The sequence below is a fragment of the Lolium rigidum genome, chromosome 2, assembly GCF_022539505.1.
Source record: "Lolium rigidum isolate FL_2022 chromosome 2, APGP_CSIRO_Lrig_0.1, whole genome shotgun sequence".
NCBI lineage: Eukaryota > Viridiplantae > Streptophyta > Magnoliopsida > Poales > Poaceae > Lolium > Lolium rigidum.
Window position 1 is genome coordinate 113,215,135 of NC_061509.1, and position 14,808 is coordinate 113,229,942.

Below are 14,808 nucleotides of genomic sequence, written 5' to 3' on the forward strand. Positions count from 1 at the left end.
AAGAAAGAAGAAGAGAAGAAGAAGAAAGAGGAAAGAAGAAGAAGGAGAAAAGGGAAGAGGAGGGCCAGCACAAGGCCTGGCCGCGCGCCTAGAGGTGAGACCGGTAGTACCGGCCCCTCCTAGCCGGTACTACCGGCCAGAGCTGGGCGGCACCACTTCCTGGCTGCGGGAGAGGAAGGGAGACCGGTACCTCCGGCCATGGAACCGGCCAAGGTACCGCTGGGGGTACCAGGCCCCCAGTACATGCGCTGCAGCTCCCCGGTACCTCGGGCGGTACCTCCGGCCGTGGTACCGCCCAGAGGTCCCAACACCCTGGACTCCAACTCGCCTATTCGATGCATTTCCGGTACCATGGCTGGTACCTCCGGTCGAGGTACCGCTCGCCCCAAATTCAGCCCAATCTGAACCGTTGAGTGCCATCGTGCGGTTGTAACTTAATTAGCCTCTTTCCCAAACTACCCCTTCATGAATCTGGCTATATGTATCTCCCGTGCTCCTCATTTGTAAGGTTAGACAAGAGTTGGCTTAGAATAGATTTTGAGCTTTGTCTCCCTAGGGTATCATCCCTCTGTAATCAAGGCCACCCTTGTTGTTGATTGGATTTGTGAGTGAGATTCTAGTGTGGTGCACTCTCTCTCCCTCACCGATCTCCGTCTCCAACACCGGTCTCTCACCTCGGAATTCTACCGCGGTCTCTTCCGTGGGTGATTCTATTCGGCGTGGTCCATCGAGCCACGAGAGTAAGCATCGGTTGTATCGGGTTGGTGTGCGTGTGTGTGTCCTCGTGTTCTTCGCGTTCGTCGTGTTCATCGTGTTCTTCGTTTCCCCTCTTTTCCCATTTCGATTCCGGGTCAATTCGCGAGATCGGGCCACAAACGGGGTCTTAGACCACATCACTTCGTGGGTGTGGTTCGGAGAATAGGGTGAGCCTTCGTGGCGCGGGGAATCCTTCGTGGGACCTCCACTCCTCCAAACGTGACGTACCTTGTTGCAAAGCAAGGGAACACGGGAATACATCCTCGTCTCCGCGTGCCTCGGTTATTTCTATACCCGAGCTCTCTTTCCTTGTGATAGCCATCGTGCTTGAAGTACATATATCTTGCTATCACTTGTGCTACATATATCTTGTGCCTATCTTGCTTAGCTCTAGTTGCTATTGTTACACTTAGTTGAGCTTAGCATACTTAGGGTTTGTGCTTGTAAACTAAACGTTAGTTTAATTCCGCATTATTACAAGACAAATCCGTAAGGTTTTTTTTTAATTGCCTATTCACCCCCCCCCCTCTAGGCGACATCTCGATCTTTCAAATATGAGCAGCAGCAGGAAAATCTTGAGGAGCCGGGAGAAAGAAAGAAAAATACCAGGAAAATATATGGGAGCTCGCGGATCTGACGCCCGAGAAATCGTGGACGGAGAAGATCCGGAGGCCCGGGTCACTGGCAGCCGTCGTTGTCCTCCGCTCTCTGACCCAAAATATTTCAGCATTACTGGGGTCAATGTATATCTATTTGAATACAAAGAAACACATATAAGTAATATATCTAAATGATTGGGAAGCCTGTAAGAACATGACTAAGCTCACTAATTTGAAACAGTTCAGCATTGTAAACACGCTAATGATATGCAATCCCTGTAACCTAGGTAGGTCATGTCCCTGAAGCTATTCTTGAGGTGATGGTAAATGACAATCTAAATGCGTTTAACATGGAATAAAAACCCCATTAACTAAAAAAACAATACACGTACAGTCCACATATATCAGAGAATGCTTAACCCTTAGATCTAAGGGTCATAGGTAATCATGTAAATGAAGGGAAATCAGTGTAAGAATATTAACTGGAAAATACAAAGGGCATTTACCTGGGGATTGTGGTGCCTATGGAGTGTGGTGTTGAATGACCAATATAGGGTCGTAGTGAAGGTAAGGATAATCTGTGATATCCATAATATGCCACAGTCAAATCATACCAAATATCCCTACATAGATATTTCTAGATTAGATAACTCATGCGACCAAATTAACCTTCAAACTAAGTGAACAACATATCTAAATTCAAGGAGCATACAAAATTGAATAGAAAAATAGAGAAGGATATCATATTAACACAATTCGCCAATGCATCAAGGCAGCCATGCCACGAGCATTATGCTACAAATAGAAAGAGAGCGGGTGAAATTCGCCGATGCATCACGGCCACCATACAATGAGCTTCATTCACCGATTACTATATAAATGCAGATTGACAATTCACTCACCGACAAACACTCTAGCTAGACATGAAACCAGGTTCTGAAAATGACATCTACTGAAACTACTGACTTCAGTGAACATGATATCTTGTAAAAAATGCAATTAGAAAACAGGGAGACAAGCACCTAATAATAAGATCCAATACACACGGGGAAATAAAATTAGAAACTCACAGAATGGAGAACTCCATTATTTTTTAGTAATTAAAAGGGTTACCATAAATGCAAAGGTTTGATACACTCTAAACCTTACCAAGATCCAAAAATGGCAGAGATTAAGCGGAAAATGCTGAAAATTGTAAAATAAAAAGATATGAGCTGAACAATACTACGAAAGGAAAATACTACGGAAGGAAAATACTACAAAAGGAAAATAACCCCTCTTGCAACGTCCAAATAATCCCTCTGAACATGTACATAAAACATCTAGGATATGAACTGATTGGCTTAAATTTTCATTAGTACGGATTGATTCTATCTAGGATTATTTTGCAGCAAAAGTTCCAGTTTACCATATTTCACTGGTCAAAGTAATTAATGGGCAAGAGGATACCGATCAGCTAAAACACCACTTTGTTCAGTTGCTCTGCAAGATTTTCACCCTGCGCGTGAGCTGTGCACCTGTGCATTTATTCCTACATGTAGGAACGCTATTTTGATATTCAACGAAACAGTGAACACAAGAGACATTGGCACAAAATCAGAGAAGTTGACACCAAATGGTACAAAAAAACCTCCAAAGCAAACAAGAAAATCGAGAAACATTGGCAGCCAGGGCCAAATGAACAAAATGTTCTCCCCTCCCAAATAGCACACAAAACTCAACCCAAAGTCCTGAAGCGAAACTCTTCAAGCCGAGATCTGGCAAGAAATCTAAAGCAAAACATTCTAGAGGCTCCACGAATAGCATATCAGTTTAGTAAATGCAGTGGTAGCTCCTTTTGGTTCATTTGCTATAAAGCCTATAATCTTAATTTCGATGAAAAGCTAACCAACACAGGTGAAGAATATATGGTAGAATTGAATCGAAATTTGAACATAAGTATTAGCTTATTTTAGTATTAAGAATTAGCACGTTATTTAATTTCTTTAGTAACGGAGGCTCGCAGTGGTTTTAAAAAAATTACTCCCTCTAGCCCAAATTAATGATGAAAATCCAACTCTCCAGATGTCTTTTTTTCTTGGAAAAGTCACAGTTGCAAAAGAAAGGAAAAATTGCAACCATAAATTGTACCCATGGTGTTATATATGATTGAGAATTATATCTAAGCCATACGCATACACACATTGAACATAATATGTAGGCCATGATTGAAGAACATAAAATTGCTTGCTAATAACACTACAGTCTTGTACCTTGTGAAGAAAGCGAGAAGTTGATCAAAGGACTGAAATAAATAAAATGTTCACACATGATAAGACAAACATAGTTTTTTTTTCAGGAAGAGGCAACCAAAAGGTTCTTTTCATTTCATTATGATGTAAGAGGGTGATCACAAGATCAATTACAACCACCTCCACAGAATTAAAAGCCAGTCACTCAAAACCCATGTCTAGTCAAAACCCCACATGCGTCTACCTGTAAAACTTGTTGCAAAGTTGCACTCTTACGGTCAAAAATACTTGCATTTCTTTCCAGCCAGGGTTTCCGCATTACCAGAAGCATCATCTCTGCCACCTCGTTGTGATTTGTTCTTGGCAATTTGGTCCACAAATACTACCATTCTCGAACTATATTGTACCCTGGCTTGTAGACTCCAAACCGCTGCACCCTTTCGCTGCCATCTTCTGTAATCTATTTGATTTCATGAAGTGCAAGCAAAAGTATATGCAGGCAATCAAAGCTGTGACACTTATCGGTGCAAGAGTCCATCAGAGTTAACAAAATGGAATGATAAACATCCTGATAGAATGAGGCTTTGGCTTCATAACATAGAAGAAATCTAACTCAAAAAACAAAAGATCTCAAAACGTGGCATGCTGTACCCAAATACAACGCATCGTATCTGTACCCTGTTACTCTAAATCTCAGAACTATCTTGACATCGCATATTATGTTGTGAAAAAGAAAGCTGAGTTGACATTGCATATTACGTACCCTTTCAGACATGTACTATATATATAGTTCTTAGTCAATTCAATAGTTTTCTTAGAACCCATGCTACTACTATGAAGGAGACCAAAATACAGTAGATAGAGTCGAGGAATAAAGAAAGAACAAAAGAACCAGTATGTTACTAATACCACATGTCTGAAGTACCTGTCTTGTTGTAGTGGAGAAACGATCTGATCATCGTGACGTACAGTTCAGCCATCATACTCATCATAGGTGGCGATCATATTGATCATTTGGTTCATTACCTGGACATTAAAATCATAATAAGATGAAAATTTTAACACAAACTCCAAACTATATGAAATGGATATCAGGTACAAATTATATAAAAAAGAACACCTAATTATATGAAGCTCTAGGCAAAGTCAAGGAATTCATACTAAATACGGAAGTGTTCTGGGATTCAGTTCGGTAAGATATTTTAGGAGGAAAAAATCATACATTCAGGTCACATATCATCTAACACAAATATAATATCAGCAGCTAGACATCTCCACCAGATATAAGCTCTAAGTTCTAAGTTGCACAGTCGGCAGAGTTTCATAAATGATTAATGCTACAGGGCAGCTTGCACAACAGAATCAGATATAACTTGAAACATCAGATTATTAATAGCACTTGCACAACACCGCAGATTAAGCTCAAATAACATGAGCCAATACAGATAACTTGAAACATCAGATTATTAATAGCACTTGCACAACACCGCGGATTAAAATAAATTGAACGCATGAAAGGTGGAACACAAGTGACGTTTCCTAGTGCATGTTAGCATACATTAAAAGATACGGTGAGATTGACTACACTATACAAGTCAATCAATATTTGCACTTAGCTCTGTATACAAAAATGCAGTACATTATGTTATCTATTAGTTTCAGGACAGAAGCACATACCAATGGTGGCAGGGAGCACATCTAGATATTATTTCGGTACAGGCGTTGCCGCCAGGGATTTCACAGGGAGCAATTCCCAGAATCTGGTCAAATTCTGTAACTAAAAACAATCTCAGCCACTACAAAAGTTGGCATCAGGAAAATGGAGAAGAACAGAAACTGACGTCCTAGAAGTGAAGGGTAAAGTTCAAAATTGGGTGGTGCATTAGGTATGGTACAGGGTGCATTATTGTAAGATACATTATAGCTGAAATGTAATACTATTTTCAGTTTTCACACATATATAATGGTTTTGAAGCTGCTTTAATGTTGGGCCTGAAGTGTATATCCTTCTAATTATAACAGCTGATGAATGTCATTCCATATTTTCAGTACCCACTCATCTAAACGTATCAAGTACGAACACACCTATGCCCATCTTTACTGAATCTAGGTGGGCAAATTTGATAGCAAGCCTTTCCTATGGGTGGAGGGAGTTCTATATACTCGGACACTAACGGTAACATGTTTTAAATGGTCTGATGGATCCACCTACCGAGCCGACAAAAAAATAGTAAAAAATCGCAGTTCTGAAAATTGGGAGGTTATGGTCTTAAAATAATTTCGCTAAAATGATTTGCTTCAGATATAATTCTCCAGAAGTTAATATCTTCTGGGTGAAGTATTAAAGTAACTCCCCGTGATTCATTAGCTATCAGCATGCTTCTAGGTTAATTAAGTACATGGCAATACCTTATTTCTCTTATACAAGTGAAGTTAAACAACTATTACACATGAATAAGGCACAAATATTCCACAACTTATGACTTCGTGTATGATAGAAATTCATGGATCTACACAATGTAACCCTAATAAACTGTATGTGCATGAATAAAATGGAGAGAGATGGCCAAAAAATAGTTTATTTTTATGACAAACAAACAATGTGATAGAAACTCAATCAGCATAATTGCATTGTGTACAAGAAAAGTGTGAAAATTACTGCATCGGACGGATGTGATGAAAAGCGGGCAGATGAATTTACTGTTCCCTGGCCAATGGACGCTCGCGATGGATTTGCCCCTTTCAGACCCCCTAGATGGCCAGGTAAGCTAGCAACATTTATAGGAAGTAATTATAGATAAGTAGCTAGCTCATCAACACATTGATGCAAAATGAATTCATGAATGACCGAACTGTGAATACCTCTCGATGGCTAAACCAAAACTTGAACAATAAAATGAAACTTAAAAGGATTCATTCAGATTACATATTGCTGAAGTATGTATATATCCAGAATTCAAATATAGGATGAGAGCAACCTAGCAGTTTGGCTTTCACAACCAATTTGCAGCAATCTTCTAGAATTCGTAGGAAAGGAAGTACAATCATGAAAACAGTAGGAGCATTATTATTTGTAGATCCGTAAGGATTTAACAATGTTCAAGTGGCACGATGCCATCATCAACTGCCCGGTTAATAAAAAATCAATTCTGTTAAGAAAGTGCGACCACTACAGTGCTATCGAAGACACCGTCAAATTACTACTCGAAGCATGAAGGTGATTGAAAAGTGTCAACATATCAAAATAAGGAGAAATGGTGCATCCTCCCTCATGGTTTTAGAATGCTTGATGGATGTGGTAAAGAAATCTTTATGGACACACTCGAATGTCGTAATAAGATTTGGCAGGGAATCAATCTCACAAATTCGGAATAAAAAGTACACTGACAAGCTTGAAACTACTAACCAGAACAAACTCGTAAAGTGCCATTGCAATACTTGTGAAATGTTATAGCCCTCTACCCCCACAGACTTTTCCCTCTGAGGTGAAATGCATACCAAAAAATAGCAGCCGCTGCCAATACCTGAATCATTGAAAATAGCTGGTGTTAGTTCAAAGAATCTCCAGAGAAAAGGAAAGCATGTGAGGATATTGCGCAACGATAAAAAAAACCATATAAGTGGTACTTTCTGTAGAGAAATAGATATCGCAAGCCACAATCAAACTGGAGGCCCTCAAAGTTCCATCTAGCCTCGCCTCTGTTCTCAAAACCCATCTGATTGTTGTCTTTTTAATAGGACTGCACTAGACATCATTTCGCACCTACTATCAACCGTACTGAAATCTCAATGGCTTAAAATGTTCAAATGCACCGACGTGCTCTATCAAAGAAAAAAGAAAGGGTGCAAATTGATTGATCGAGCACAACGTATAACAACGGCACAACGTATAATTCGGTTATTTCTTAGGACATTAACACCATGACTTCTTCCCAAACTGGGTGCATATTGATCGAGCACACTTGTCATCAGCAACTGCAACTATTAGTTCCCTAAATGCAGCAAGTTAAAGTAGAGCATTACCTGGAGGTTGTTGAATGCTGGATAAAAATCGTGTCCCCTATTTATCCTCTGCAACTTCAGCCTCACATGACAATTCATCGGCATGACTGTCATATCACAAAAAAAACTTACAATTATTATACATAATATCAAAAAATTATTTACGGAGAGATGTTATCTTACCAAGAAGTGTCCATTTTGTTAACATAAACATATGCTGCCAAACCAATATAACCTGATCATGTATCCTACACATTTAACCGAATGACGAAGTTAACTACATATTGTAACATAGAAGCGGGTCTTGATATGATCCATCCAAAATCTGCAAATAGATCTAGTTCTACCAAGAACATTTTAGACATCCTTTCAAAACAAATGAGTGCATAAATCGATTAATTCTCAAGAAAAGAATTGCAGGCTTCTGAGAAAGTGGTATTGAAATATGAACACGAAAGAAGAAAATTAGATACCAATGTGAAATTTATTCATACCTAACAAAAAGAACAGAGAAATCTCAAGTATCCATTCTCTGGGAGAATCTCCACTTGCTGCTGTATCAGACCTTCCAAAAATACCATATTGCAGCAGGCTGAACCGCATCCTTTTGAGAGTCAGATCTAAATAGTTGATCCAGAAATTAACAAACATGGAGCATCCACGAATGGAGCCATGGAGACCCGTCCCCTACTGCCTCTATGTGCCCACCTCCCACGAGACAAGGGCTGCCCGCTGCCCCTACCACCAACCGCCACACAGCAAGTGGATGGCAGAGAGGAGCAAGGAGGGGCTCGCGAGCCAGGGAGGGCGTGGGGGAGATGCGATGGCCGTCAGAGGAGAGGCGCGGTCATCTCGTACTGCACGGAGGAGGCCGGGCTCGTGCATCACCTCCTCATGCCCACCGCCGCGGCCGTCCCATCCGGCTCCGTCGGCTTGCCGGCGTTGCGCTGAATCTCACCACGCAGAAGGAGCCTTCTCTTCTTCTCCTGGGGCGGCCGGTGCAGCTCCGCCACCCTCCTCCTCCGGCACTCCATCGTCACCGCCTCCTCCCGCCCGCCACCGCGACCGTCCCATCAGGCTCTGTCGGCTCGCTGGCGCTACGCTGAATCACGTCAAGCAGAAGGAACTCGCAGAGCATGAGCCTGCTCTTCTTCTCCTGGGGCAGCCGGTGCAGCTCCGCCACCATCCTCCTCCCGCACGCTATCGTCACCGCCACACACACGGCCAAACAAGTAGAGAGGATTTTTCACCACGGGTTCGATCTAGGGTTTTCACCCCACCAGTATGCACACAGAAAAATGAGGGGTGAAAGAGACCTGGGAGAGCGACGCGAAGGAGCAGCTCTCTTCTCTCAGCCCCACGGCCCCACTCATAAAAGGGCCCAATTGTCATGGACTTCTCAGCACTGAGCCAAAGTGAACGAGAGGAGGATAAAATGGACGGCTGAAAATCACTGCGGGAGTGGAAGGATGTACTGCTGCACGGATCGGACGACCAACGAGAGTTTGCCCCTTTGGATGGCCTGGTTGGCCGGGTCATCCTGCAACCTTTATAGGAGGAATTAGTATCAAATCTAGAGAAACTTGCATTTCTGTCTTTCTTCAATTATTATTTGTGCCTTTTGGCCCTCGTTGTTTGCCCAATATGGCAGCAAATCTAGTAGGGAGCCCAATCTAGTACTCCATCTGGTCCATATGTATGTAGTTAAATCTAGAAGCAAATCTACAGGGAATGTACGATAAATTCACACGGTCATATAGTAGAATAGGGATAGATAATAGGGATCCCTCCCTAGATAATAAGTTGCATACAGCAGCCAAACATAGTAACAGGTTCGAGGTTTTTCACAGCACCATCATACTAACAACATAACAACAAGGGATCCCTAGCTAACAACAAAATAGGAGGCAGCAGCAGCAGCACACGTCCAGGACTCCGCCTACCCCATCTGCCTCTGCCTCCACTTGTTGCTCCCCTTGGGAGCCTTCGGATTGAGCGGAGGCATGCGCCCGGCGGAGATCTCCACCCGCTGGAAGCTGCGGAGGTGCATGCCGAGCGTGATACGTCCCAAACGTATCTATAATTTCTTATGTTCCATGCTACTTTTATGATGATACTCACATGTTTTATACACATTATATGTCATTATTATGCATTTTCCGGCACTAACCTATTGACGAGATGCCGAAGAGCCGATGTCTTTGTTTTCGCTATTTTTGGTTTCAGAAATCCTAGTAAGGAAATATTCTCGGAATTGGACGAAATCAACGCCCGGGGCCTATTTTTCCACGAAGCTTCCAGAAGTCCGAAGAGGAAACGAAGTGGGGCCACGAGGTGGCGACACGCCGAGGCAGCGCGGCTCGGACCCCGGCCGCGCCGGCCTGTTGTGTGGGCCCTCGTGACGCCCTTGACCTGCCCTTCCGCCTACATATAGTCTTCGTCGCGAAACCCCCGATACCGAGAGCCACGATACGGAAAACCTTCCAGAGACGCCGCCGCCGCCAATCCCATCTCGGGGGATTCAGGAGATCGCCTCCGGCACCCTGCCGGAGAGGGGAATCATCTCCGGAGGTCTCTTCATCGCCATGATCGCCTCCGGATCGATGTGTGAGTAGTTCACCCCTGGACTATGGGTCCATAGCAGTAGCTAGATGGTCGTCTTCTCCTCATTGTGCTATCATGTCAGATCTTGTGAGGTGCCTATCATGATCAAGATCATCTATTTGTAATCCTTCATGTTGTGTTTGTTGGGATCCGATGAATATTGAATACTATGTCAAGTTGATTATCAATCTATCATATATGTTATTTATGTTCTTGCATGCTCTCCGTTGCTAGTAGAGGCTCCGGCCAAGTTGATACTTGTGACTCCAAGAGGGAGTATTTATGCTCGATAGTGGGTTCATGCCTCCATTAAATGCGGGACGAGTGACGGAAAGTTCTAAGGTTGTGGATGTGCTTGTTGCCACTAGGGATAAAACATCGATGCTTTGTCTAAGGATATTTGTGTTGATTACACTACGCACCATACTTAATGCAATTGTCTCGTTGCTTGCAACTTAATACTCGGAGGGGTTCGGATGATAACCTCGAAGGTGGACTTTTTAGGCATAGATGCATGTCTGGATAGCGGTCTATGTACTTTGTCGTAATGCCCTGATTGAATCTCATAGTACTCATCATGATATACGTATGTGCATTGTTATGCCTTCTTTATTTGTCAATTGCCCAACTGTAATTTGTTCACCCAACATCTGCTATCTTAAGGGAGAGACACCGCTAGTGAACTGTGGACCCCGGTCCTATTCTTTACATCTGAAATACAATCTACTGCAATTGTTCTTTAGTGTTCTTCGCAAACAAACATCATCATCCACACTATACATCTAATCCTTTGTTTACAGCAAGCCGGTGAGATTGAAAACCTCGCTGTTACGTTGGGGCAAAGTTATGTGATTGTGTTGTGCAGGTTCCACGTTGGCGCCGGAATCCATGGTGTTGCGCCGCACTACACTCCTCCGCCAACAACCTTCAACGTGCTTCTTGACTCCTACTGGTTCGATTAAACATTGGTTTCTTACTGAGGGAAACTTTCTACTGTGCGCATCACACCTTCCTCTTGGGGTTCCCAACGGACGTGTCAACTACACGCATCAAGCAAATTTCTGGCGCCGTTGCCGGGGATATCAAGACACGCTGCAAGTCTCCACATCCAATCTCTTTACTTTGTTTTTGTCTTGCTTTGTTTTACTTTATTTACTATTTTGTTTGCTGCTCTTATATCAAAACACAAAAAATTAGTTGCTAGTTTTACTTTATTTACTGTCTTGCTCTCTATATTAAAAACACAAAAAAAATTAGTTACTTGCATTTACTTTATTTAGTTTGCTTTATTTACTACTGCTAAAATGGGTACTGTTGAGAATACTAAGTTGTGTGACTTCACTAGCACAAATAATAATGATTTCCTATGCACACCTATTGCTCCACCTGCTACTACGATGAGAATTCTTTGAAATTAAACACGCTTTACTTGAATCTTGTTATGAGAGAGCAATTTTCAGGTGTTAGTTCCGATGATCTTGCTACCCATCTTAATAATTTTGTTGAACTATGTGAAATGCAAAAGTATAAGGATGTAGATGGTGACATTATAAAATTAAAATTATTTCCTTTCTCTTTAAGAGGAAGAGCTAAAGATTGGTTGCTATCTCTGCCTAGAAATAGTATTGATTCTTGGACTAAATGTAAAGATGCTTTTATTGGTAGATATTATCCTCCCGCTAAAATTATATCTTTGAGAAGTAGCATAATGAATTTCAAGCAATTAGATAATGAACATGTTGCTCAAGCATGGGAGAGAATGAAATCTTTGGTAAAGAATTGCCCAACCCATGGACTGACTACTTGGATGATCATCCAAACCTTTTATGCGGGATTGAATTTTTCTTCGCGGAACCTATTGGATTCAGCTGCTGGAGGTACCTTTATGTCCATTACTTTGGGGGCGGCAACAAAGCTTCTTGATGATATGATGACAAATTACTCTGAATGGCACACGGAAAGAGCTCCACAAGGTAAGAAGGTTAAATTCTGTTGAAGAAACCTCCTCCTTGAGTGATAAGATTGATGCTATTATGTCTATGCTTGTGAATGGTAGATCTAATGTTGATCCAAATAATGTTCCTTTAGCTTCATTGGTTGCCCAAGAAGAACATGTTGATGTGAACTTCATTAAAAACAATAATTTCAACAACAATGCTTATAGGAATAATTCGGTAACAACTATAGGCCATATCCTGTTGCTAATGGTAATAGTTATGGTAATTCTTATGGGAATTCTTACAACAATAATAGGAGTGTACCCCTGGTCTTGAATCCATGCTTAAAGAATTTATTAGTACACAAACTGCTTTTAACAAATTCGTTGAGGAAAAGCTCGATAAAATTGATATTCTCGCTTCTAAGGTCGATAGTCTTGCCTCTGATGTTGATCTTTTAAAATTGAAAGTTATGCCTAATATGGATATTGATAATAAGATTGTTACTACATCAAATGTCATCCAAGTTCGAATTAATGAGAATATTAGATTGATGGCCGAATTGCATGCTAGGTGGGAAAGAGAAGAAAATGAAAAACTTGCTAAAGAGAATAATGTAGCTAAAGTTTGGACTATCACCACCACTAGTAATGTTAATGATTCACATGTTGCTACACCCCCTACTATCAATGGTAAAATAATTGGTGTTGGTAATGATACTACTCCTAGTGCAAAGCGTGCAAAATTGCCTGAAACTGCTAAAACTGCTGAAATTGATAAAACTGCTGAAATTTTTCAAAATATTGGGGATAATGATCCCATTGCTGTAGATCATAATGGTTTAGACTTTGATGATTGTCACATCTCTGAAGTTATAAAGTTTTTACAAAAGCTTGCTAAAAGTCCCAATGCTAGTGCTATAAATTTGGCCTTTACAAAACATATTACAAATGCTCTCATAAAAGCTAGAGAAGAGAAACTAAAACTTGAAACCTCTATTCCTAGAAAGTTAGAAGATGGTTGGGAGCCTATCATTAAGATGAGGGTCAATGATTTTGATTGTAATGCTTTATGTGATCTTGGTGCAAGTATTTCTGTTATGCCTAAGAAAATTTATGATATGCTTGACTTGCCACCATTGAAGAATTGCTATTTGGATGCTAATCTTGTTGATAATGCTATAAAGAAACCTTTGGGGAGGATTGATAATGTTCGTATTATGGTTAACAATAACCTTGTCCCTGTTGATTTTGTTGTCTTGGATATTGAATGCAATGCATCTTGTCCCATTATATTGGGAAGACCTTTTCTTCGAACTGTTGGTGCCACCATTGATATGAAGAAAGGTAATATTAAATATCAATTTCCTCTCAAGAAAGGTATGGAACACTTCCCTAGAAAGATAAGGAAGTTACCTTATGATTCTATTATTAGAACAAATTATGATGTTGATGCTTCGTCTCTTGATGTTACTTGATACACACTTTCTGCGCCTAGCTGAAAGGCGTTAAAGAAAAGCGCTTATGGGAGACAACCCATTATTTTACTTCTGCACTTTCTTTTATATTTGAGTCTTGGAAGTTTTTTACTACTGTAGCAACCTCTCGTTATCTTTATTTTATTGCATTGTTGTGCCAAGTAAAGTCTTTGATAGTAAAGCCAATACTAGATTTGGATTGCTGCGCAGAAACAGATTTCTTGCTGTCACGAATTTCGACCTGCCTATCTGTAGGTAGCTCAGAAAAATCTGCCAATTTACGTGCGTGATCCTCAGATATGTACGCAACTTTCATTCAATTTGGGCATTTTCATCTGAGCAAGTCTGGTGCCACTTTAAAATTCGTCTTTACGAACTGTTCTGTTTTGACAGATTCTGCCTTTTATTTCGCATTGCCTGTTTTGCTATGTTAGATGGATTTCTTTGTTCCATTAACTTTCAGTACCTTTGTGAAATGTCAAGAAGTGTTAAGAATGATTATGTTACCTCTGAATATATGAATTATGCACTGACCCTCTAATGAGTTTGTTTCGAGTTTGGTGTGGAGGAAGTTTTCAAGGGTCAAGAGAGGAGGATGATACAATATGATCAAGAAGAGTGAAAAGTCGAAGCTTGGGGATGCCCCTGTGGTTCATTCCTGCATATTTTAAGAAGACTCAAGCGTCTAAGCTTGGGGATGCCCAAGGCATCCCTTCTTCATCGACAACTTATCAGGTTCCTCTAGTGAAACTATATTTTTATTCCGTCACATCTTGTGTGCTTTACTTGGAGCGTCTATTTGTTTTTTGTTTTTGTTTTTATTTGAATAAATCGGATCCTAGCATTCTTTGTTTGGGAGAGAGACACGCTCCGCTGTTTCGTATGAACACATATGTTCTTAGCTTCATCTTTAATGTTCATTGCGAAAGTTGAACTATTTCATTCATTGTTATATGGTTGGAAACGGAAAATACCGCATGTGGTAAATGGTTTAATGTCTCGAATAATGTGATACTTGGCAATTGTTGTGCTCATATAGATCTTGTTTAAGCTCTTGCATCATGTACATTGTACTCATTAATGAATAACTACATAGAGCTTGTTAAAATTTGGTTTGCATGATTGATCTCTAGAGTCTAGATATTTTCTGGTTGAGGTGTTTGAACAACAATGCGACAATGTGAAGTCTTATAATAGTTACA

General features: G+C 40.8%; 2 long non-coding RNA genes across 4 annotated transcripts; both read right to left on the bottom strand.

Moving 5' to 3' along the window:
• Positions 1 to 1,866: 1,866 nt before the first annotated feature.
• Positions 1,867 to 7,818, bottom strand: LOC124687124. Of its 3 annotated transcripts, XR_006998097.1 has the most exons (5): positions 7,772 to 7,818; positions 7,610 to 7,695; positions 6,993 to 7,110; positions 2,805 to 2,886; positions 1,867 to 1,978 (listed from the first exon to the last, which is right to left on the bottom strand). It is a non-coding gene; the product is annotated as an uncharacterized LOC124687124 (long non-coding RNA). The 3 variants fall into 3 exon arrangements; XR_006998096.1 differs by lacking the exon at positions 1,867 to 1,978 and having other exon boundaries at positions 2,699 to 2,886; XR_006998098.1 differs by lacking the exons at positions 1,867 to 1,978; positions 2,805 to 2,886 and adding an exon at positions 6,249 to 6,354.
• LOC124687123 lies at positions 3,995 to 5,743 on the bottom strand. The gene is made up of 3 exons (XR_006998095.1): positions 5,264 to 5,743; positions 4,512 to 4,612; positions 3,995 to 4,046 (listed from the first exon to the last, which is right to left on the bottom strand). It is a non-coding gene; the product is annotated as an uncharacterized LOC124687123 (long non-coding RNA).
• Positions 7,819 to 14,808: the final 6,990 nt, after the last annotated feature.